This window comes from Macaca nemestrina, chromosome 16, assembly GCF_043159975.1.
Source record: "Macaca nemestrina isolate mMacNem1 chromosome 16, mMacNem.hap1, whole genome shotgun sequence".
Taxonomy (NCBI): Eukaryota; Metazoa; Chordata; class Mammalia; order Primates; family Cercopithecidae; genus Macaca; species Macaca nemestrina.
The window spans coordinates 54707582-54734015 of record NC_092140.1 but is presented as its reverse complement, the minus strand read 5'-3'; positions in this window follow the sequence as shown (position 1 = coordinate 54734015).

Below are 26434 nucleotides of genomic sequence, written 5' to 3'. Positions count from 1 at the left end.
AAGAATTGTCTTAGCGAAAGGCTTCTTGAGGGGAAAGCTGTAACTCTGTGAGATGATTTCACAGAACACAAAGAAGTTTCTCAGAAAGCTTCTTTCTCTTTGTTATCGCAGGATATTTAATTTGGCCCTATAGTCTTCAAAGGGATCCGAAATATCTCTTCTCAGATTCCACTGAAAGAAGGCTAGCAAAGAGATCCACGAAATACAGAGGTAACTCTGTGAGTGGAAGTCACACATCACAGAGCAGTTTCTCAGAAAACTTCTTTCGAGATTTCATCTGAGGATATTTCCTTTTTCACCATAGCCCTCTATGGGCTTCCAAATATCACTTTGCCAATTCCACAAGAACTGTCTTAGCGAAAGGCTTCTTGAGGGGAAAGCTGTAACTCTGTGAGATGATTTCACAGAACACAAAGAAGTTTCTCAGAAAGCTTCTTTCTCTTTGTTATCGGAGGATAGTTTCTTTGGCCCTATAGTCTTCATAGGGATCCGAAATATCTGTTCTCAGATTCCACAGAAATAAGGCTAGCAAAGAGATCCACGAAATACAGATGTAACTCGGTGAGTGGAAGTCACACATGACAGAGCAGTTTCTCAGAAAGCTTCTTTCCAGACTTCATCGGAGGATACTTCCTTTTTGACCATAGCCCTCTATGGGCTTCCAAATATCACTTTGCCAATTCCACAAGAACTGTCTTAGCTAAAGGCTTCTTGGGGGCAAAGCTGTAACTCTGTGAGATGATTTCACAGAACACAAAGAAGTTTCTCAGAAAGCTTCTTTCTCTTTGTTATCGGAGGATATTTCCTTTGGCCCTATAGTCTTCAAAGGGATCCGAAATATCTGTTCTCAGATTCCACAGAAATAAGGCTAGCAAAGAGATCCACGAAATACAGATGTAACTCTGTGAGTGGAAGTCACACATCACAGAGCAGTTTCTGAGAAAGCTTCTTTCCACATTTCATCTGGGGATATTTCCTTTTTCACCATAGCCCTCTATAGGCTTCCAAATATCACTTTGCCAATTCCACAAGAACTGTCTTAGCGAAAGGCTTCTTGAGGGGAAAGCTGTAACTCTGTGAGATGATTTCACAGAACACAAAGAAGTTTCTCAGAAAGCTTCTTTCTCTTTGTTATTGGAGGATATTTCCTTTGTCCCTATAGTCTTCATAGGCATCCGAAATATCTGTTCTCAGATTCCACAGAAATAAGGCTAGCAAAGAGATCCACGAAATGCAAATGTAACTCTGTGAGTGGAAGTCACACATCACAGAGCAGTTTCTCAGAAAGCTTCTTTCCAGATTTCATCTGGGGATATTTCCTTTTTCACCATAGCCCTCTATGGGCTTCCAAATATCACTTTGCCAATTCCACAAGAACTGTCTTAGCGAAAGGCTTCTTGAGGGGAAAGCTGTAACTCTGTGAGATGATTTCACAGAACACAAAGAAGTTTCTCAGAAAGCTTCTTTCTCTTTGATATCGGAGGATATTTCCTTTGGCCCTATAGTCTTCAAAGGGATCCGAAATATCTGTTCTCAGATCCTACAGAAATAAGGCTAGCAAAGAGATCCACGAAATACAGATGTAACTCTGTGAGTGGAAGTCACACATCACAGAGCAGTTTCTCAGAAAGCTTCTTTCCAGATATCATCTGAGGATATTTCCTTTTTCACCATAGCCCTCTATGGGCATCCAAATATCACTTTGCCAAATGCACAAGAACTATCTTAGCATAACGATCCTTGAGGGGAAAGCTGTAACTCTGTGAGATGATTTCACAGAACACAAAGAAGTTTCTCAGAAAGCTTCTTTCTCTTTGTTACCGGAGGATACTTCCTTTGGCCCTATAGTCTTCAAAGGGAACCGAAATATCTGTTCTCAGATTCCACCGAAATAAGGCTAGCAAAGAGATCCACGAAATACAGATGTAACTCTGTGAGTGGAAATCACACATCACAGAGTAGTTTCTCAGAAAGCTTCTTTCCAGATTTCATCTGAGGATATGTCTTTTTTCACCATAGCCCTCTATGGGCTTCCAAATATCACTTTGCCAATTCCACAAGAATTGTCTTAGCGAAAGGCTTCTTGAGGCGAAAGCTGTAACTCTGTGAGATGATTTCACAGAACACAAAGAAGTTTCTCAGAAAGCTTCTTTCTCTTTGTTATCGGAGGATATTTCTTTGGCCCTATAGTCTTCAAAGGGATCCGAATTATCTGTTCTCAGATTCCACAGAAATAAGGCTAGCAAAGAGATCCACGAAATACAGACGTAATTCTGTGAGTGGAAGTCACACATCACAGAGCAGTTTCTCAGAAAGATTCTTTCCAGATTTCATCTGAGGATATTTCCTTTTTCACCGTAGCCCTCTTTGGGCTTCCAAATATCACTTTGCCAATTCCACAAGAACTGTCTTAGCGAAAGACTTCTTGAGGGGAACGCTGTAACTCTGTGAGATGATTTCACAGAACACAAAGAAGTTTCTCAGAAAGCTTCTTTCTCTTTGTTATCGGAGGATATTTCCTTTGGCCCTATAGTCTTCAAAGGAATCCGAAATATCTGTTCTCAGATTCCACAGAAATAAGGCTAGCAGAGAGATACAGGAAATACAGATGTAACTCTGTGAGTGGAAGTCACACATCACAGAGTAGTTTCTCAGAAAGCTTCTTTCCAGATTTCATCTGAGGATATTTCCTTTTTTACCATAGCCCTCTATGGGCTTCCAAATATCACTTTGCCAATTCCACAAGAACTGTCTTAGCGAAAGGCTTCTTGACGGGAAAGCTGTAACTCTGTGAGATTATTTCACAGAACACAAAGAGGTTTCTCAGAAAGCTTCTTTCTCTTTGTTATCGGAGGATATTTCCTTTGGCCCTATAGTCTTCAAAGGGATCCGAAATATCTGTTCTCAGATTCCAGAGAAATAAGGCTAGCAAAGAGATCCACGAAATACAGATGTAACTCTGTGAGTGGAAGTCACACATCACAGAGCAGTTTCTCAGAAGGCTTCTTTCCAGATTTCATGTGAGGATATTTCCTTTTTCACCGTAGCCCTCTATGGGCTTCCAAATATCACTTTGCCAATTCCACAAGAACTGTCTTAGCGAAAGGCTTCTTGAGGGGAAAGCTGGAACTCTGTGAGATGATTTCACAGAACACAAAGAAGTTTCTCAGAAAGCTTCTTTCTCTTTCTTATCGGAGGATATTTCCTTTGGCCCTATAGTCTTCAAAGGGATCCGAAATATCTGATCTCAGATTCCACAGAAATAAGGCTAGCGAAGAGATCCAGAAAATACCGATGTAACTCTGTGAGTGGAAGTCACACATCACAGAGCAGTTTCTCAGAAAGCTTCTTTCCAGATTTCATCGGAGGATATTTCCTTTTTCACCATAGCCCTCTATGGGCTTCCAAGTATCACTTTGCCAATTGCACAAGAACTGTCTTAGCGAAAGGCTTCTTGAGTGGAAAGCTGTAACTCTGTGAGATGATTTCACAGAACACAAAGAAGTTTCTCAGAAAGCTTCTTTCTCTTTGTTATCGGAGGATAGTTCCTTTGGCCCTATAGTCTTCATAGGGATCCGAAATATCTGTTCTCAGATTCCACAGAAATAAGGCAAGCAAAGAGATCCACGAAATAGAGATGTAACTCTGTGAGTGGAAGTCACACGTGACAGAGCAGTTTCTCAGGAAGCTTCTTTCCAGACTTCATCGGAGGATATTTCCTTTTTGACCATAGCCCTCTATGGGCTTCCAAATATCACTTTGCCAATTCCACAAGAACTGTCTTAGCTAAAGGCTTCTTGAGGGGAAAGCTGTAACTCTGTGAGATGATTTCACAGAACACAAAGAAGTTTCTCAGAAAGCTTCTTTCTCTTTGTTATCGGAGGATATTTCCTTTGGCCCTATAGTCTTCAAAGGGATCCGAAATATCTGTTCTCAGATTCCACAGAAATAAGGCTAGCAAAGAGATCCACGAAATACAGATGTAACTCTGTGAGTGGAAGTCACACATCACAGAGCAGTTTCTGAGAAAGCTTCTTTCCACATTTCATCTGGGGATATTTCCTTTTTCACCAAAGCCCTCTATGGGCTTCCAAATATCACTTTGCCAATTCCACAAGGACTGTCTTAGCGAAAGGCTTCTTGAGGGGAAAGCTGTAACTCTGTGAGATGATTTCACAGAACACAAAGAAGTTTCTCAGAAAGCTTCTTTCTCTTTGTTATCGGAGGATATTTCCTTTGTCCCTATAGTCTTCTTAGGGATCCGAAATATCTGTTCTCAGATTCCACAGAAATAAGGCTAGCAAAGAGATCCACGAAATGCAAATGTAACTCTGTGAGTGGAAGTCACACATCACAGAGCAGTTTCTCAGAAAGCTTCTTTCCAGATTTCATCTGGGGATATTTCCTTTTTCACCATAGCCCTCTATGGGCTTCCAAATATCACTTTGCCAATTCCACAAGAACTGACTTAGCGAAAGGCTTCTTGAGGGGAAAGCTGTAACTCTGTGAGATGATTTCACAGAACACAAAGAAGTTTCTCAGAAAGCTTCTTTCTCTTTGCTATCGGAGGATATTTCCTTTGGCCCTATAGTCTTCAAAGGGATCCGAAATATCTGTTCTCAGATTCTACAGAAATAAGGCTAGCAAAGAGATCCACGAAATATAGATGTAACTCTGTGAGTGGAAGTCACACATCACAGAGCAGTTTCTCAGAAAGCTTCTTTCCAGATTTCATCTGAGGATATTTCCTTTTTCACCATAGCCCTCTATGGGCATCCAAATATCACTTTGCCAAATCCACAAGAACTATCTTAGCATAACGATCCTTGAGGGGAAAGCTGTAACTCTGTGAGATGATTTCACAGAACACAAAGAAGTTTCTCAGAAAGCTTCTTTCTCTTTGTTATCGGAGGATATTTCCTTTGGCCCTATAGTCTTCAAAGGGATCCGAAATAACTGTTCTCAGATTCCACAGAAATAAGGCTAGCAAAGAGATCCACGAAATGCAAATGTAACTCTGTGAGTGGAAGTCACACATCACAGAGCAGTTTCTCAGAAAGCTTCTTTCCAGATTTCATCTGGGGATATTTCCTTTTTCACCATAGCCCTCTCTGGGCTTCCAAATATCACTTTGCCAATTCCACAAGAACTGTCTTAGCGAAAGGCTTCTTGAGGGGAAAGCTGTAACTCTGTGAGATGATTTCACAGAACACAAAGAAGTTTCTCAGAAAGCTTCTTTCTCTTTGTTATCGGAGGATAGTTTCTTTGGCCCTATAGTCTTCATAGGGATCCGAAATATCTGTTCTCAGATTCCACAGAAATAAGGCTAGCAAAGAGATCCACGAAATACAGATGTAACTCGGTGAGTGGAAGTCACACATGACAGAGCAGTTTCTCAGAAAGCTTCTTTCCAGACTTCATCGGAGGATACTTCCTTTTTGACCATAGCCCTCTATGGGCTTCCAAATATCACTTTGCCAATTCCACAAGAACTGTCTTAGCTAAAGGCTTCTTGGGGGCAAAGCTGTAACTCTGTGAGATGATTTCACAGAACACAAAGAAGTTTCTCAGAAAGCTTCTTTCTCTTTGTTATCGGAGGATATTTCCTTTGGCCCTATAGTCTTCAAAGGGATCCGAAATATCTGTTCTCAGATTCCACAGAAATAAGGCTAGCAAAGAGATCCACGAAATACAGATGTAACTCTGTGAGTGGAAGTCACACATCACAGAGCAGTTTCTGAGAAAGCTTCTTTCCACATTTCATCTGGGGATATTTCCTTTTTCACCATAGCCCTCTATAGGCTTCCAAATATCACTTTGCCAATTCCACAAGAACTGTCTTAGCGAAAGGCTTCTTGAGGGGAAAGCTGTAACTCTGTGAGATGATTTCACAGAACACAAAGAAGTTTCTCAGAAAGCTTCTTTCTCTTTGTTATTGGAGGATATTTCCTTTGTCCCTATAGTCTTCATAGGCATCCGAAATATCTGTTCTCAGATTCCACAGAAATAAGGCTAGCAAAGAGATCCACGAAATGCAAATGTAACTCTGTGAGTGGAAGTCACACATCACAGAGCAGTTTCTCAGAAAGCTTCTTTCCAGATTTCATCTGGGGATATTTCCTTTTTCACCATAGCCCTCTATGGGCTTCCAAATATCACTTTGCCAATTCCACAAGAACTGTCTTAGCGAAAGGCTTCTTGAGGGGAAAGCTGTAACTCTGTGAGATGATTTCACAGAACACAAAGAAGTTTCTCAGAAAGCTTCTTTCTCTTTGATATCGGAGGATATTTCCTTTGGCCCTATAGTCTTCAAAGGGATCCGAAATATCTGTTCTCAGATCCTACAGAAATAAGGCTAGCAAAGAGATCCACGAAATACAGATGTAACTCTGTGAGTGGAAGTCACACATCACAGAGCAGTTTCTCAGAAAGCTTCTTTCCAGATATCATCTGAGGATATTTCCTTTTTCACCATAGCCCTCTATGGGCATCCAAATATCACTTTGCCAAATGCACAAGAACTATCTTAGCATAACGATCCTTGAGGGGAAAGCTGTAACTCTGTGAGATGATTTCACAGAACACAAAGAAGTTTCTCAGAAAGCTTCTTTCTCTTTGTTACCGGAGGATACTTCCTTTGGCCCTATAGTCTTCAAAGGGAACCGAAATATCTGTTCTCAGATTCCACCGAAATAAGGCTAGCAAAGAGATCCACGAAATACAGATGTAACTCTGTGAGTGGAAATCACACATCACAGAGTAGTTTCTCAGAAAGCTTCTTTCCAGATTTCATCTGAGGATATGTCTTTTTTCACCATAGCCCTCTATGGGCTTCCAAATATCACTTTGCCAATTCCACAAGAATTGTCTTAGCGAAAGGCTTCTTGAGGCGAAAGCTGTAACTCTGTGAGATGATTTCACAGAACACAAAGAAGTTTCTCAGAAAGCTTCTTTCTCTTTGTTATCGGAGGATATTTCTTTGGCCCTATAGTCTTCAAAGGGATCCGAATTATCTGTTCTCAGATTCCACAGAAATAAGGCTAGCAAAGAGATCCACGAAATACAGACGTAATTCTGTGAGTGGAAGTCACACATCACAGAGCAGTTTCTCAGAAAGATTCTTTCCAGATTTCATCTGAGGATATTTCCTTTTTCACCGTAGCCCTCTTTGGGCTTCCAAATATCACTTTGCCAATTCCACAAGAACTGTCTTAGCGAAAGACTTCTTGAGGGGAACGCTGTAACTCTGTGAGATGATTTCACAGAACACAAAGAAGTTTCTCAGAAAGCTTCTTTCTCTTTGTTATCGGAGGATATTTCCTTTGGCCCTATAGTCTTCAAAGGAATCCGAAATATCTGTTCTCAGATTCCACAGAAATAAGGCTAGCAGAGAGATACAGGAAATACAGATGTAACTCTGTGAGTGGAAGTCACACATCACAGAGTAGTTTCTCAGAAAGCTTCTTTCCAGATTTCATCTGAGGATATTTCCTTTTTTACCATAGCCCTCTATGGGCTTCCAAATATCACTTTGCCAATTCCACAAGAACTGTCTTAGCGAAAGGCTTCTTGACGGGAAAGCTGTAACTCTGTGAGATTATTTCACAGAACACAAAGAGGTTTCTCAGAAAGCTTCTTTCTCTTTGTTATCGGAGGATATTTCCTTTGGCCCTATAGTCTTCAAAGGGATCCGAAATATCTGTTCTCAGATTCCAGAGAAATAAGGCTAGCAAAGAGATCCACGAAATACAGATGTAACTCTGTGAGTGGAAGTCACACATCACAGAGCAGTTTCTCAGAAGGCTTCTTTCCAGATTTCATGTGAGGATATTTCCTTTTTCACCGTAGCCCTCTATGGGCTTCCAAATATCACTTTGCCAATTCCACAAGAACTGTCTTAGCGAAAGGCTTCTTGAGGGGAAAGCTGGAACTCTGTGAGATGATTTCACAGAACACAAAGAAGTTTCTCAGAAAGCTTCTTTCTCTTTCTTATCGGAGGATATTTCCTTTGGCCCTATAGTCTTCAAAGGGATCCGAAATATCTGATCTCAGATTCCACAGAAATAAGGCTAGCGAAGAGATCCAGAAAATACCGATGTAACTCTGTGAGTGGAAGTCACACATCACAGAGCAGTTTCTCAGAAAGCTTCTTTCCAGATTTCATCGGAGGATATTTCCTTTTTCACCATAGCCCTCTATGGGCTTCCAAGTATCACTTTGCCAATTGCACAAGAACTGTCTTAGCGAAAGGCTTCTTGAGTGGAAAGCTGTAACTCTGTGAGATGATTTCACAGAACACAAAGAAGTTTCTCAGAAAGCTTCTTTCTCTTTGTTATCGGAGGATAGTTCCTTTGGCCCTATAGTCTTCATAGGGATCCGAAATATCTGTTCTCAGATTCCACAGAAATAAGGCAAGCAAAGAGATCCACGAAATAGAGATGTAACTCTGTGAGTGGAAGTCACACGTGACAGAGCAGTTTCTCAGGAAGCTTCTTTCCAGACTTCATCGGAGGATATTTCCTTTTTGACCATAGCCCTCTATGGGCTTCCAAATATCACTTTGCCAATTCCACAAGAACTGTCTTAGCTAAAGGCTTCTTGAGGGGAAAGCTGTAACTCTGTGAGATGATTTCACAGAACACAAAGAAGTTTCTCAGAAAGCTTCTTTCTCTTTGTTATCGGAGGATATTTCCTTTGGCCCTATAGTCTTCAAAGGGATCCGAAATATCTGTTCTCAGATTCCACAGAAATAAGGCTAGCAAAGAGATCCACGAAATACAGATGTAACTCTGTGAGTGGAAGTCACACATCACAGAGCAGTTTCTGAGAAAGCTTCTTTCCACATTTCATCTGGGGATATTTCCTTTTTCACCAAAGCCCTCTATGGGCTTCCAAATATCACTTTGCCAATTCCACAAGGACTGTCTTAGCGAAAGGCTTCTTGAGGGGAAAGCTGTAACTCTGTGAGATGATTTCACAGAACACAAAGAAGTTTCTCAGAAAGCTTCTTTCTCTTTGTTATCGGAGGATATTTCCTTTGTCCCTATAGTCTTCTTAGGGATCCGAAATATCTGTTCTCAGATTCCACAGAAATAAGGCTAGCAAAGAGATCCACGAAATGCAAATGTAACTCTGTGAGTGGAAGTCACACATCACAGAGCAGTTTCTCAGAAAGCTTCTTTCCAGATTTCATCTGGGGATATTTCCTTTTTCACCATAGCCCTCTATGGGCTTCCAAATATCACTTTGCCAATTCCACAAGAACTGACTTAGCGAAAGGCTTCTTGAGGGGAAAGCTGTAACTCTGTGAGATGATTTCACAGAACACAAAGAAGTTTCTCAGAAAGCTTCTTTCTCTTTGCTATCGGAGGATATTTCCTTTGGCCCTATAGTCTTCAAAGGGATCCGAAATATCTGTTCTCAGATTCTACAGAAATAAGGCTAGCAAAGAGATCCACGAAATATAGATGTAACTCTGTGAGTGGAAGTCACACATCACAGAGCAGTTTCTCAGAAAGCTTCTTTCCAGATTTCATCTGAGGATATTTCCTTTTTCACCATAGCCCTCTATGGGCATCCAAATATCACTTTGCCAAATCCACAAGAACTATCTTAGCATAACGATCCTTGAGGGGAAAGCTGTAACTCTGTGAGATGATTTCACAGAACACAAAGAAGTTTCTCAGAAAGCTTCTTTCTCTTTGTTATCGGAGGATATTTCCTTTGGCCCTATAGTCTTCAAAGGGATCCGAAATAACTGTTCTCAGATTCCACAGAAATAAGGCTAGCAAAGAGATCCACGAAATGCAAATGTAACTCTGTGAGTGGAAGTCACACATCACAGAGCAGTTTCTCAGAAAGCTTCTTTCCAGATTTCATCTGGGGATATTTCCTTTTTCACCATAGCCCTCTCTGGGCTTCCAAATATCACTTTGCCAATTCCACAAGAACTGTCTTAGCGAAAGGCTTCTTGAGGGGAAAGCTGTAACTCTGTGAGATGATTTCACAGAACATAAAGAAGTTTCTCAGAAAGCTTCTTTCTCTTTGTTATCGGAGGATAGTTTCTTTGGCCTTATAGTCTTCATAGGGATCCGAAATATCTGTTCTCAGATTCCACAGAAATAAGGCTAGCAAAGAGATCCACGAAATACAGATGTAACTCGGTGAGTGGAAGTCACACATGACAGAGCAGTTTCTCAGAAAGCTTCTTTCCAGACTTCATCGGAGGATATTTCCTTTTTGACCATAGCCCTCTATGGGCTTCCAAATATCACTTTGCCAATTCCACAAGAACTGTCTTAGCTAAAGGCTTCTTGGGGGGAAAGCTGTAACTCTGTGAGATGATTTCACAGAACACAAAGAAGTTTCTCAGAAAGCTTCTTTCTCTTTGTTATCGGAGGATATTTACTTTGGCCCTATAGTCTTCAAAGGGATCCGAAATATCTGTTCTCAGATTCCACAGAAATAAGGCTAGCAAAGAGATCCACGAAATACAGATGTAACTCTGTGAGTGGAAGTCACACATCACAGAGCAGTTTCTGAGAAAGCTTCTTTCCACATTTCATCTGGGGATATTTCCTTTTTCACCTTAGCCCTCTATAGGCTTCCAAATATCACTTTGCCAATTCCACAAGAACTGTCTTAGCGAAAGGCTTCTTGAGGGGAAAGCTGTAACTCTGTGAGATGATTTCACAGAACACAAAGAAGTTTCTCAGAAAGCTTCTTTCTCTTTGTTATCGGAGGATATTTCCTTTGTCCCTATAGTCTTCATAGGCATCCGAAATATCTGTTCTCAGATTCCACAGAAATAAGGCTAGCAAAGAGATCCACGAAATGCAAATGTAACTCTGTGAGTGGAAGTCACACATCACAGAGCAGTTTCTCAGAAAGCTTCTTTCCAGATTTCATCTGGGGATATTTCCTTTTTCACCATAGCCCTCTATGGGCTTCCAAATATCACTTTGCCAATTCCACAAGAACTGTCTTAGCGAAAGGCTTCTTGAGGGGAAAGCTGTAACTCTGTGAGATGATTTCACAGAACACAAAGAAGTTTCTCAGAAAGCTTCTTTCTCTTTGTTATCGGAGGATATTTCCTTTGGCCCTATAGTCTTCAAAGGGATCCGAAATATCTGTTCTCAGATCCTACAGAAATAAGGCTAGCAAAGAGATCCACGAAATACAGATGTAACTCTGTGAGTGGAAGTCACACATCACAGAGCAGTTTCTCAGAAAGCTTCTTTCCAGATATCATCTGAGGATATTTCCTTTTTCACCATAGCCCTCTATGGGCATCCAAATATCACTTTGCCAAATCCACAAGAACTATCTTAGCATAACGATCCTTGAGGGGAAAGCTGTAACTCTGTGAGATGATTTCACAGAACACAAAGAAGTTTCTCAGAAAGCTTCTTTCTCTTTGTTACCGGAGGATACTTCCTTTGGCCCTATAGTCTTCAAAGGGAACCGAAATATCTGTTCTCAGATTCCACCGAAATAAGGCTAGCAAAGAGATCCACGAAATACAGATGTAACTCTGTGAGTGGAAGTCACACATCACAGAGTAGTTTCTCAGAAATCTTCTTTCCAGATTTCATCTGAGGATATGTCCTTTTTCACCATAGCCCTCTATGGGCTTCCAAATATCACTTTGCCAATTCCACAAGAATTGTCTTAGCGAAAGGCTTCTTGAGGCGAAAGCTGTAACTCTGTGAGATGATTTCACAGAACACAAAGAAGTTTCTCAGAAAGCTTCTTTCTCTTTGTTATCGGAGGATATTTCTTTGGCCCTATAGTCTTCAAAGGGATCCGAATTATCTGTTCTCAGATTCCACAGAAATAAGGCTAGCAAAGAGATCCACGAAATACAGACGTAATTCTGTGAGTGGAAGTCACACATCACAGAGCAGTTTCTCAGAAAGCTTCTTTCCAGATTTCATCTGAGGATATTTCCTTTTTCACCGTAGCCCTCTTTGGGCTTCCAAATATCACTTTGCCAATTCCACAAGAACTGTCTTAGCGAAAGACTTCTTGAGGGGAACGCTGTAACTCTGTGAGATGATTTCACAGAACACAAAGAAGTTTCTCAGAAAGCTTCTTTCTCTTTGTTATCGGAGGATATTTCCTTTGGCCCTATAGTCTTCAAAGGAATCCAAAATATCTGTTCTCAGATTCCACAGAAATAAGGCTAGCAGAGAGATACAGGAAATACAGATGTAACTCTGTGAGTGGAAGTCACACATCACAGAGTTGTTTCTCAGAAAGCTTCTTTCCAGATTTCATCTGAGGATATTTCCTTTTTTACCATAGCCCTCTATGGGCTTCCAAATATCACTTTTCCAATTCCACAAGAACTGTCTTAGCGAAAGGCTTCTTGACGGGAAAGCTGTAACTCTGTGATATTATTTCACAGAACACAAAGAGGTTTCTCAGAAAGCTTCTTTCTCTTTGTTATCGGAGGATATTTCCTTTGGCCCTGTAGACTTCAAAGGGATCCGAAATATCTGTTCTCAGATTCCAGAGAAATAAGGCTAGCAAAGAGATCCACGAAATACAGATGTAACTCTGTGAGTGGAAGTCACACATCACAGAGCAGTTTCTCAGAATGATTCTTTCCAGATTTCATCTGAGGATGTTTCCTTTTTCACGCTAGCCCTCTATGGGTTTCCAAGTATCACTTTGCCAATTCCACAAGAACTGTCTTAGCGAAAGGCTTCTTGAGGGGAAAGCTGTAACTCTGTGAGATAATTTCACAGAACACAAAGAAGTTTCTCAGAAGGCTTCTTTCTCTTTCTTATCGGAGGATATTTCCTTTGGCCCTATAGTCTTCAAAGGGATCCGAAATATCTGTTCTCAGATTCCACAGAAATAAGGCTAGCAAAGAGATCCACGAAATACAGATGTAACTCTGTGAGGTGAATTAACAGAACACTAAGCAGTTTCTCAGAAAGCTTCTTTACATATTTCATCTGAGGATATTTCCTTTTTCACCATAGCCAGCTATGGGCTTTGAAATATCACTTTGCCAATTCCACAAGAACTGTCTTAGCGAAAGGCTTCTTTAGGGGAAAGCTGTAATTCTGTGAGATGATTTCACAGAACACAAAGAAGTTTCTCAGAAAGCTTCTTTCTCTTTGTTATCGCAGGATATTTCCTTTGGCCCTATAGTCTTCATAGGGATCCGAAATATCTGTTCTCAGATTCCACAGAAATAAGGCTAGCAATGAGATCCACGAAATACAGATGTAACTCTGTGAGTGGAAGTCACACATCACAGAGCAGTTTCTCAGAAAGCTTCTTTCCAGATTTCATCTGAGGATATTTCCTTTTTCACCATAGCCCTCTATGGGCTTCCAAATATCACTTTTCCAATTCCACAAGAACTGTCTTAGCGAAAGGCTTCTTGTGGGGAAAGCTGTAACTCTGTGAGATGATTTCACAGAACACAAAGAAGTTTCTCAGAGAACTTCTTTCTCTTTGTTATCGGAGGATATTTCCTTTGGCCCTATAGTCTTCAAAGGGATCCGAAATATCTGTTCTCAGATTCCACAGAAATAAGGCTAGCAAAGAGATCCACGAAATACAGATGTAACTCTGTGAGTGGAAGTCACACATCACAGAGCAGTTTCTCAAAAAGCTTATTTCCAGATTTCATATCAGGATATTTCCTTTTTCACCACAGCCCTCAATGGGCTTCCAAATATCACTTTGCCTACCCCACAAGAATTGTCTTAGCGAAAGGCTTCTTGAGGGGAAAGCTGTAACTCTGTGAGATGATTTCACAGAACACAAAGAAGTTTCTCAGAAAGCTTCTTTCTCTTTGTTATCGGAGGATATTTAATTTGGCCCTATAGTCTTCAAAGGGATCCGAAATATCTCTTCTCAGATTCCACTGAAAGAAGGCTAGCAAAGAGATCCACGAAATACAGAGGTAACTCTGTGAGTGGAAGTCACACATCACAGAGCAGTTTCTCAGAAAACTTCTTTCGAGATTTCATCTGAGGATATTTCCTTTTTCACCATAGCCCTCTATGGGCTTCCAAATATCACTTTGCCAATTCCACAAGAACTGTCTTAGCGAAAGGCTTCTTGAGGGGAAAGCTGTAACTCTGTGAGATGATTTCACAGAACACAAAGAAGTTTCTCAGAAAGCTTCTTTCTCTTTGTTATCGGAGGATAGTTTCTTTGGCCCTATAGTCTTCATAGGGATCCGAAATATCTGTTCTCAGATTTCACAGAAATAAGGCTAGCAAAGAGATCCACGAAATACAGATGTAACTCGGTGAGTGGAAGTCACACATGACAGAGCAGTTTCTCAGAAAGCTTCTTTCCAGACTTCATCGGAGGATACTTCCTTTTTGACCATAGCCCTCTATGGGCTTCCAAATATCACTTTGCCAATTCCACAAGAACTGTCTTAGCTAAAGGCTTCTTGGGGGCAAAGCTGTAACTCTGTGAGATGATTTCACAGAACACAAAGAAGTTTCTCAGAAAGCTTCTTTCTCTTTGTTATCGGAGGATATTTCCTTTGGCCCTATAGTCTTCAAAGGGATCCGAAATATCTGTTCTCAGATTCCACAGAAATAAGGCTAGCAAAGAGATCCACGAAATACAGATGTAACTCTGTGAGTGGAAGTCACACATCACAGAGCAGTTTCTGAGAAAGCTTCTTTCCACATTTCATCTGGGGATATTTCCTTTTTCACCATAGCCCTCTATAGGCTTCCAAATATCACTTTGCCAATTCCACAAGAACTGTCTTAGCGAAAGGCTTCTTGAGGGGAAAGCTGTAACTCTGTGAGATGATTTCACAGAACACAAAGAAGTTTCTCAGAAAGCTTCTTTCTCTTTGTTATTGGAGGATATTTCCTTTGTCCCTATAGTCTTCATAGACATCCGAAATATCTGTTCTCAGATTCCACAGAAATAAGGCTAGGAAAGAGATCCACGAAATGCAAATGTAACTCTGTGAGTGGAAGTCACACATCACAGAGCAGTTTCTCAGAAAGCTTCTTTCCAGATTTCATCTGGGGATATTTCCTTTTTCACCATAGCCCTCTATGGGCTTCCAAATATCACTTTGCCAATTCCACAAGAACTGTCTTAGCGAAAGGCTTCTTGAGGGGAAAGCTGTAACTCTGTGAGATGATTTCACAGAACACAAAGAAGTTTCTCAGAAAGCTTCTTTCTCTTTGATATCGGAGGATATTTCCTTTGGCCCTATAGTCTTCAAAGGGATCCGAAATATCTGTTCTCAGATCCTACAGAAATAAGGCTAGCAAAGAGATCCACGAAATACAGATGTAACTCTGTGAGTGGAAGTCACACATCACAGAGCAGTTTCTCAGAAAGCTTCTTTCCAGATATCATCTGAGGATATTTCCTTTTTCACCATAGCCCTCTATGGGCATCCAAATATCACTTTGCCAAATGCACAAGAACTATCTTAGCATAACGATCCTTGAGGGGAAAGCTGTAACTCTGTGAGATGATTTCACAGAACACAAAGAAGTTTCTCAGAAAGCTTCTTTCTCTTTGTTACCGGAGGATACTTCCTTTGGCCCTATAGTCTTCAAAGGGAACCGAAATATCTGTTCTCAGATTCCACCGAAATAAGGCTAGCAAAGAGATCCACGAAATACAGATGTAACTCTGTGAGTGGAAGTCACACATCACAGAGTAGTTTCTCAGAAAGCTTCTTTCCAGATTTCATCTGAGGATATGTCTTTTTTCACCATAGCCCTCTATGGGCTTCCAAATATCACTTTGCCAATTCCACAAGAATTGTCTTAGCGAAAGGCTTCTTGAGGCGAAAGCTGTAACTCTGTGAGATGATTTCACAGAACACAAAGAAGTTTCTCAGAAAGCTTCTTTCTCTTTGTTATCGGAGGATATTTCTTTGGCCCTATAGTCTTCAAAGGGATCCGAATTATCTGTTCTCAGATTCCACAGAAATAAGGCTAGCAAAGAGATCCACGAAATACAGACGTAATTCTGTGAGTGGAAGTCACACATCACAGAGCAGTTTCTCAGAAAGCTTCTTTCCAGATTTCATCTGAGGATATTTCCTTTTTCACCGTAGCCCTCTTTGGGCTTCCAAATATCACTTTGCCAATTCCACAAGAACTGTCTTAGCGAAAGACTTCTTGAGGGGAACGCTGTAACTCTGTGAGATGATTTCACAGAACACAAAGAAGTTTCTCAGAAAGCTTCTTTCTCTTTGTTATCGGAGGATATTTCCTTTGGCCCTATAGTCTTCAAAGGAATCCGAAATATCTGTTCTCAGATTCCACAGAAATAAGGCTAGCAGAGAGATACAGGAAATACAGATGTAACTCTGTGAGTGGAAGTCACACATCACAGAGTAGTTTCTCAGAAAGCTTCTTTCCAGATTTCATCTGAGGATATTTCCTTTTTTACCATAGCCCTCTATGGGCTTCCAAATATCACTTTGCCAATTCCACAAGAACTGTCTTAGCGAAAGGCTTCTTGACGGGAAAGCTGTAACTCTGTGAGATTATTTCACAGAACACAAAGAGGTTTCTCAGAAAGCTTCTTTCTCTTTGTTATCGGAGGATATTTCCTTTGGCCCTATAGTCTTCAAAGGGATCCGAAATATCTGTTCTCAGATTCCAGAGAAATAAGGCTAGCAAAGAGATCCACGAAATACAGATGTAACTCTGTGAGTGGAAGTCACACATCACAGAGCAGTTTCTCAGAAGGCTTCTTTCCAGATTTCATGTGAGGATATTTCCTTTTTCACCGTAGCCCTCTATGGGCTTCCAAATATCACTTTGCCAATTCCACAAGAACTGTCTTAGCGAAAGGCTTCTTGAGGGGAAAGCTGGAACTCTGTGAGATGATTTCACAGAACACAAAGAAGTTTCTCAGAAAGCTTCTTTCTCTTTCTTATCGGAGGATATTTCCTTTGGCCCTATAGTCTTCAAAGGGATCCGAAATATCTGATCTCAGATTCCACAGAAATAAGGCTAGCGAAGAGATCCAGAAAATACCGATGTAACTCTGTGAGTGGAAGTCACACATCACAGAGCAGTTTCTCAGAAAGCTTCTTTCCAGATTTCATCGGAGGATATTTCCTTTTTCACCATAGCCCTCTATGGGCTTCCAAGTATCACTTTGCCAATTGCACAAGAACTGTCTTAGCGAAAGGCTTCTTGAGTGGAAAGCTGTAACTCTGTGAGATGATTTCACAGAACACAAAGAAGTTTCTCAGAAAGCTTCTTTCTCTTTGTTATCGGAGGATAGTTCCTTTGGCCCTATAGTCTTCATAGGGATCCGAAATATCTGTTCTCAGATTCCACAGAAATAAGGCAAGCAAAGAGATCCACGAAATAGAGATGTAACTCTGTGAGTGGAAGTCACACGTGACAGAGCAGTTTCTCAGGAAGCTTCTTTCCAGACTTCATCGGAGGATATTTCCTTTTTGACCATAGCCCTCTATGGGCTTCCAAATATCACTTTGCCAATTCCACAAGAACTGTCTTAGCTAAAGGCTTCTTGAGGGGAAAGCTGTAACTCTGTGAGATGATTTCACAGAACACAAAGAAGTTTCTCAGAAAGCTTCTTTCTCTTTGTTATCGGAGGATATTTCCTTTGGCCCTATAGTCTTCAAAGGGATCCGAAATATCTGTTCTCAGATTCCACAGAAATAAGGCTAGCAAAGAGATCCACGAAATACAGATGTAACTCTGTGAGTGGAAGTCACACATCACAGAGCAGTTTCTGAGAAAGCTTCTTTCCACATTTCATCTGGGGATATTTCCTTTTTCACCAAAGCCCTCTATGGGCTTCCAAATATCACTTTGCCAATTCCACAAGGACTGTCTTAGCGAAAGGCTTCTTGAGGGGAAAGCTGTAACTCTGTGAGATGATTTCACAGAACACAAAGAAGTTTCTCAGAAAGCTTCTTTCTCTTTGTTATCGGAGGATATTTCCTTTGTCCCTATAGTCTTCTTAGGGATCCGAAATATCTGTTCTCAGATTCCACAGAAATAAGGCTAGCAAAGAGATCCACGAAATGCAAATGTAACTCTGTGAGTGGAAGTCACACATCACAGAGCAGTTTCTCAGAAAGCTTCTTTCCAGATTTCATCTGGGGATATTTCCTTTTTCACCATAGCCCTCTATGGGCTTCCAAATATCACTTTGCCAATTCCACAAGAACTGACTTAGCGAAAGGCTTCTTGAGGGGAAAGCTGTAACTCTGTGAGATGATTTCACAGAACACAAAGAAGTTTCTCAGAAAGCTTCTTTCTCTTTGTTATCGGAGGATATTTCCTTTGGCCCTATAGTCTTCAAAGGGATCCGAAATATCTGTTCTCAGATTCTACAGAAATAAGGCTAGCAAAGAGATCCACGAAATATAGATGTAACTCTGTGAGTGGAAGTCACACATCACAGAGCAGTTTCTCAGAAAGCTTCTTTCCAGATTTCATCTGAGGATATTTCCTTTTTCACCATAGCCCTCTATGGGCATCCAAATATCACTTTGCCAAATCCACAAGAACTATCTTAGCATAACGATCCTTGAGGGGAAAGCTGTAACTCTGTGAGATGATTTCACAGAACACAAAGAAGTTTCTCAGAAAGCTTCTTTCTCTTTGTTATCGGAGGATATTTCCTTTGGCCCTATAGTCTTCAAAGGGATCCGAAATAACTGTTCTCAGATTCCACAGAAATAAGGCTAGCAAAGAGATCCACGAAATGCAAATGTAACTCTGTGAGTGGAAGTCACACATCACAGAGCAGTTTCTCAGAAAGCTTCTTTCCAGATTTCATCTGGGGATATTTCCTTTTTCACCATAGCCCTCTCTGGGCTTCCAAATATCACTTTGCCAATTCCACAAGAACTGTCTTAGCGAAAGGCTTCTTGAGGGGAAAGCTGTAACTCTGTGAGATGATTTCACAGAACACAAAGAAGTTTCTCAGAAAGCTTCTTTCTCTTTGTTATCGGAGGATATTTCCTTTGGCCCTATAGTCTTCAAAGGGATCCGAAATACCTGTTGTCAGATTCTACAGAAATAAGGCTAGCAAAGAGATCCACGAAATACAGATGTAACTCTGTGAGTGGAAGTCACACATCACAGAGCAGTTTCTCAGAAAGCTTCTTTCCAGATTTCATCTGAGTATATTTCCTTTTTCACCATAGCCCTCTATGGGCATCCAATATCACTTTGCCAAATCCACAAGAACTATCTTAGCATAACGATCCTTGAGGGGAAAGCTGTAACTCTGTGAGATGATTTCACAGAACACAAAGAAGTTTCTCAGAAAGCTTCTTTCTCTTTGTTACCGGAGGATACTTCCTTTGACCCTATAGTCTTCAAAGGGAACCGAAATATCTGTTCTCAGATTCCACCGAAATAAGGCTAGCAAAGAGATCCACGAAATACAGATGTAACTCTGTGAGTGGAAGTCACACATCACAGAGCAGTTTCTCAGAAAGCTTCTTTCCAGATTTCATCTGAGGATATATACTTTTTCACCATAGCCCTCTTTGGGCTTCCAAATATCACTTTGCCAATTCCACAAGAACTGTCTTAGGGAAAGGCTTCTTGAGGGGAACGCTGTAACTGTGAGATGATTTCACAGAACACAAAGAAGTTTCTCAGAAAGCTTCTTTCTCTTTGTTATCGGAGGATATTTCCTTTGGCCCTATAGTCTTCAAAGGAATCCGAAATATCTGTTCTCAGATTCCACAGAAATAAGGCTAGCAGAGAGATCCAGGAAATACAGATGTAACTCTGTGAGTGGAAGTCACACATCACAGAGTAGTTTCTCAGAAAGCTTCTTTCCAGATTTCATCTGAGGATATTTCCTTTTTTACCATAGCCCTCTATGGGCTTCCAAATATCACTTTGCCAATTCCACAAGAACTGTCTTAGCGAAAGGCTTCTTGACGGGAAAGCTGTAACTCTGTGAGATTATTTCACAGAACACAAAGAGGTTTCTCAGAAAGCTTCCTTCTCTTTGTTATCGGAGGATATTTCCTTTGGCCCTATAGTCTTCAAAGGGATCCGAAATATCTGTTCTCAGATTCCACAGAAATAAGGCTAGCAAAGAGATCCAAGAAAAACAGATGTAACTCTGTGAGTGGAAGTCATACATCACAGAGCAGTTTCTCAGAAAGCTTCTTTCCAGATTTTATCTGAGGATATTTCCTTTTTCACCGTAGCCCTCTATGGGCTTCCAAATATCACTTTGCCAATTCCACAAGAACTGTCTTAGCGAAAGACTTCTTGAGGGGAAAGCTGTAACTCTGTGAGATGATTTCACAGAACACAAAGAAGTTTCTCAGAAAGCTTCTTTCTCTTTATTATCGGAGGATATTTCCTTTGGCCCTATAGTCTTCTAAGGGATCCGAAATATCTCCTCTCAGATTCCACAGAAATAGGCTAGCAAAGAGATCCACGAAATATAGATGTAACTCTGTGAGTGGAAGTCATACATCACAGAGCAGTTTCTCAGAAAGCTTCTTTCCAGATTTCATCTGAGGATATTTCCTTTTTCAACATAACCCTCTATGGGATTCCAAATATCACTTTGCCAATTCCAAAAGAACTGTCTTAGCGAAAGGCTTCTTGAGGGGAAAGCTGTATCACTGTGAGATGATTTCACAGAACACAAAGAAGTTTCTCAGAAAGCTTCTTTCTCTTTGTTATCGGATGATATTTCCTTTGGCCCTATAGTCTTCAAAGGGATCCGAAATATCTGTTCTCAGATTCCACAGAAATAAGGCTAGCAAAGAGATCCACGAAATACAGATGTAACTCTGTGAGTGGAAGTCACACATCACAGAGCAGTTTCTCAAAAAGCTTCTTTCCAGATTTCATGTGAGGATATTTCCTTTTTCACCGTAGCCCTCTATGGGCTTCCAAATATCACTTTGCCAATTCCACAAGAACTGTCTTAGCGAAAGGCTTCTTGAGGGGAAAGCTGTAACTCTGTGAGATGATTTCACAGAACACAAAGAAGTTTCTCAGAAAGCTTCTTTCTCTTTGTTATCGGAGGATATTTCCTTTGGCCCTATAGTCTTCAAAGGCATCAGAAATATCTGTTCTCAGATTCCACAGAAATAAGGCTAGCAAAGAGATCCACGAAATACAGATGTAACTCTGTGATTGGAAGTCACACATCACAGAGCAGTTTCTCAGAAAGATTCTTTCCAGATTTCATCTGAGGATATTTCCTTTTTCAACATAGCCCTCTATGGGCTTCAAAATATCACTTTGCCAATTCCACAAGAACTGTCTTAGCGAAAGGCTTCTTGAGAGGAAAGCTGTAACTCTGTGAGATGATTTCACAGAACACAATGAAGTTTCTCAGAAAGCTTCTTTCTCTTTGTTATCGGAGGATATTTCCTTTGGCCCTATAGTCTTCAAAGGGATCCGAAATATCTCTTCTCAGTTGCCACCGAAATAAGGCTAGCAAAGAGATCCACGAAATGCAGATGTAACTCTGTGAGTGGAAGTCACACATCACAGAGCAGTTTTTCAGAAAGCTTCTTTCCAGATTTCATCTGAGGATATTTCCTTTTTCACCATAGCCGTCTATGGGCTTCCAAATATCACTTTGCCAATTCCAAAAGAACTGTCTTAGCGAAAGGCTTCTTGCGGGGAAAGCTGTAACTCTGTGAGATGATTTCACAGAACACAAAGAAGTTTCTCAGAAAGCTTCTTTCTCTTTGTAATCGGAGGATATTTCCTTTGGCCCTAAAGTCTTCAAAGGGATCCGAAATATCTGTTCTCAGATTCCACAGAAATAAGGCTAGCAAAGAGATCCACGAAATACAGATGTAACTCTGTGAGTGGAAGTCACACATCACAGAGCAGTTTCTCAGAAAGCTTCTTTGGAGATTTCATCTGAGGATATTTCCTTTTTCATCATAGCCCTCTTTGGGATTCCAAATATCACTTTTCCAATTCCACAAGAACTGTCTTAGCGAAAGGCTTCCTGAGGGGAAAGCTGTAACTCTGTGAGATGATTTCAGAGAACACAAAGAAGATTCTCAGAAAGCTTCTTTCTCTTTGTTATCGGAGGATATTTCCTTTGGCCCTATAGTCTTCAAAGGGATCCGAAATATCTGTTCTCAGATTCCACAGAAATAAGGCCAGCAGAGAGATCCACGAAATACAGATGTAAATCTGTAAGTGGAAGTCACACTTCACAGAGCAGTTTCTCAGAAAGCTTCTTTTCAGATTTCATCTGAGGATATTTCCTCTTTCACCATAGCCCTCTATGGGCTTCCTAATATCATTTTGCCAATTCCACAAGAACTGTCTTAGCGAAAGGCTTCTTGAGGGGAAAGCTGTAACTCTGTGAGATGATTTCACAGAACACAAAGAAGTTTCTCCGAAAGCTTCTTTCTCTTTGTTAACGGAGGATATTTACTTTGGCTCTATAGTCTTCAAAGGGATCCGAAATATCTGTTCTCAGATTCCACAGAAATAAGGCTTAGCAAAGAGATCCACGAAATACAGATGTATCTCTGTGAGAGAAAGTCACACAACACAGAGCAGTTTCTCAGAAAGCTTCTTTCCAGATTTCATCTGAGGATATTTCCTTTTTCACCATAGCTGTCTATGGGGTTCCAAATATCACTTTGCCAATTCCATAAGAACTGTCTTAGCGAAAGGCTTCTTGAGGGGAAAGCTGTAACTCTGTGAGATGATTTCACAGAACACAAGGAAGTTTCTCAGAAAGCTTCTTTCTCTTTGTTTTCGGAGGATATTTCCTTTGGCCCTATAGTCTTCAAAGGGATCCGAAATATCTGTTCTCAGATTCCACAGAAATAAGGCTAGCAAAGAGATCCACGAAATACAGATGTAAATCTGTAAGTGGAAGTCACACTTCACAGACAGTTTCTCAGAAAGCTTCTTTTCAGATTTCATCTGAGGATATTTCCTTTTTCACCATAGCCCTCTATGGGCTTCCTAATATCATTTTGCCAATTCCACAAGAACTGTCTTAGCGAAAGGCTTCTTGAGGGGAAAGCTGTAACTCTGTGAGATGATTTCACAGAACACAAAGAAGTTTCTCAGAAAGCTTCTTTCTCTTTGTTAACGGAGGATATTTCCTTTGGCTCTATAGTCTTCAAAGGGATCCGAAATATCTGTTCTCAGATTCCACAGAAATAAGGCTTAGCAAAGAGATCCACGAAATACAGATGTAACTCTGTGAGTGAAAGTCACACAACACAGAGCAGTTTCTCAGAAAGCTTCTTTCCAGATTTCATCTGAGGATATTTCCTTTTTCACCATAGCTGTCTATGGGGTTCCAAATATCACTTTGCCAATTCCATAAGAATTGTCTTAGCGAAAGGCTTCTTGAGGGGAAAGCTGTAACTCTGTGAGATGATTTCACAGAACACAAGGAAGTTTCTCAGAAAGCTTCTTTCTCTTTGTTATCGGAGGATATTTCCTTTGGCCCTATAGTCTTCAAAGGGATCCGAAATATCTGATCTCAGATTCCACAGAAATAAGGCTAGCAAAGAGATCCAGAAAACACCGATGTAACTCTGTGAGTGGAAGTCACACATCACAGAGCAGTTTCTCAGAAAGCTTCTTTCCAGATTTCATCTGAGGATATTTCCTTTTTCACCATAGCCCTCTAAGGGCTTCCAAATATCACTTTGCCATTTCCACAAGAACTGTCTTAGCGAAAGGCTTCTTGAGGCGAAAGCTGTAACTCTGTGAGATGATTTCACAGAACACAAAGAAGTTTCTCAGAAAGCTTCTTTATCTTTCTTATCGGAGGGTATTTCCTTTGGCCCTATAGTCTTCAAAGGGATCCGAAATATCTGTTCTCAGATTCCACAGAAATAAAGCTAGCAAAGAGATCCACGAAATACAGATGTAACTCTCTGAGTGGAATTCACACTACACAGAGCAGTTTCTCAGAAACCTTCTTTCCAGATTTCATCTGAGGATATATACTTTTTCACCATAGCCCTCTATGGGCTTCCAAATATCACTTTGCCAATTCCACAAGAACTGTCTTAGTGAAAGGCTTCTTGAGGGGAAAGCTGTAACTCTGTGAGATGATTTCACAGAACACAAAGAAGTTTCTCAGAAAGCTTCTTTCTCTTTGTTATCGGAGGATAGTTCCTTTGGCCCTATAGTCTTCAAAGGAATCCGAAATATCTGTTCTCAGATTCCACAGAAATAAGGCTAGCAGAGAGATCCACGAAATACAGATGTAACTCTGTGAGTGGAAGTCACACATCACAGAGCAGTTTCTCAGAAAGCTTCCTTCCAGATTTCATCTGGGGATATTTCCTTTTTCACCATAGCCCTCTATGGGCTTCCAAATATCACTTTGCCAATTCCACAAGAACTGTCTTAGCGAAAGGCTTCTTGAGGGGAAAGCTGTAACTCTGTGAGATGATTTCACAGAACACAAAGAAGTTTCTCAGAAAGCTTCTTTCTCTTTGTTATCGGAGGATATTTCCTTTGGCCCTATAGTCTTCAAAGGGATCCGAAATATCTGTTCTCAGATCCTACAGAAATAAGGCTAGCAAAGTGATCCACGAAATACAGATGTAACTCTGCGAGTGGAAGTCACACATCACAGAGCAGTTTCTCAGAAAGCTTCTTTCCAGATATCATCTGAGGATATTTCCTTTTTCACCATAGCCCTCTATGGGCATCCAAATATCACTTTGCCAAATCCACAAGAACTATCTTAGCATAACGATCCTTGAGGGGAAAGCTGTAACTCTGTGAGATGATTTCACAGAACACAAAGAAGTTTCTCAGAAAGCTTCTTTCTCTTTGTTACCGGAGGATACTTCCTTTGGCCCTATAGTCTTCAAAGGGAACCGAAATATCTGTTCTCAGATTCCAGAGAAATAAGGCTAGCAAAGAGATCCACGAAATACAGATGTAACACTGTGAGTGGAAATCACACATCACAGAGCAGTTTCTCAGAATGATTCTTTCCAGATTTCATCTGAGGATGTTTCCTTTTTCACCCTAGCCCTCTATGGGTTTCCAAGTATCACTTTGCCAATTCCACAAGAACTGTCTTAGCGAAAGGCTTCTTGAGGGGAAAGCTGTAACTCTGTGAGATAATTTCACAGAACACAAAGAAGTTTCTCAGAAGGCTTCTTTCTCTTTCTTATCGGAGGATATTTCCTTTGGCCCTATAGTCTTCAAAGGGATCCGAAATATCTGTTCTCAGATTCCACAGAAATAAGGCTAGCAAAGAGATCCACGAAATACAGATGTAACTCTGTGAGGTGAATTAACAGAACACTAAGCAGTTTCTCAGAAAGCTTCTTTACATATTTCATCTGAGGATATTTCCTTTTTCACCATAGCCAGCTATGGGCTTTGAAATATCACTTTGCCAATTCCACAAGAACTGTCTTAGCGAAAGGCTTCTTTAGGGGAAAGCTGTAATTCTGTGAGATGATTTCACAGAACACAAAGAAGTTTCTCAGAAAGCTTCTTTCTCTTTGTTATCGCAGGATATTTCCTTTGGCCCTATAGTCTTCATAGGGATCCGAAATATCTGTTCTCAGATTCCACAGAAATAAGGCTAGCAATGAGATCCACGAAATACAGATGTAACTCTGTGAGTGGAAGTCACACATCACAGAGCAGTTTCTCAGAAAGCTTCTTTCCAGATTTCATCTGAGGATATTTCCTTTTTCACCATAGCCCTCTATGGGCTTCCAAATACCACTTTTCCAATTCCACAAGAACTGTCTTAGCGAAAGTCTTCTTGAGGGGAAAGCTGTAACTCTGTGAGATGATTTCACAGAACACAAAGAAGTTTCTCAGAGAACTTCTTTCTCTTTGTTATCGGAGGATATTTCCTTTGGCCCTATAGTCTTCAAAGGGATCCGAAATATCTGTTCTCAGATTCCACAGAAATAAGGCTAGCAAAGAGATCCACGAAATACAGATGTAACTCTGTGAGTGGAAGTCACACATCACAGAGCAGTTTCTCAAAAAGCTTATTTCCAGATTTCATATCAGGATATTTCCTTTTTCACCACAGCCCTCAATGGGCTTCCAAATATCACTTTGCCTAACCCACAAGAATTGTCTTAGCGAAAGGCTTCTTGAGGGGAAAGCTGTAACTCTGTGAGATGATTTCACAGAACACAAAGAAGTTTCTCAGAAATCTTCTTTCTCTTTGTTATCGGAGGATATTTAATTTGGCCCTATAGTCTTCAAAGGGATCCGAAATATCTCTTCTCAGATTCCACTGAAAGAAGGCTAGCAAAGAGATCCACGAAATACAGAGGTAACTCTGTGAGTGGAAGTCACACATCACAGAGCAGTTTCTCAGAAAACTTCTTTCGAGATTTCATCTGAGGATATTTCCTTTTTCACCATAGCCCTCTATGGGCTTCCAAATATCACTTTGCCAATTCCACAAGAACTGTCTTAGCGAAAGGCTTCTTGAG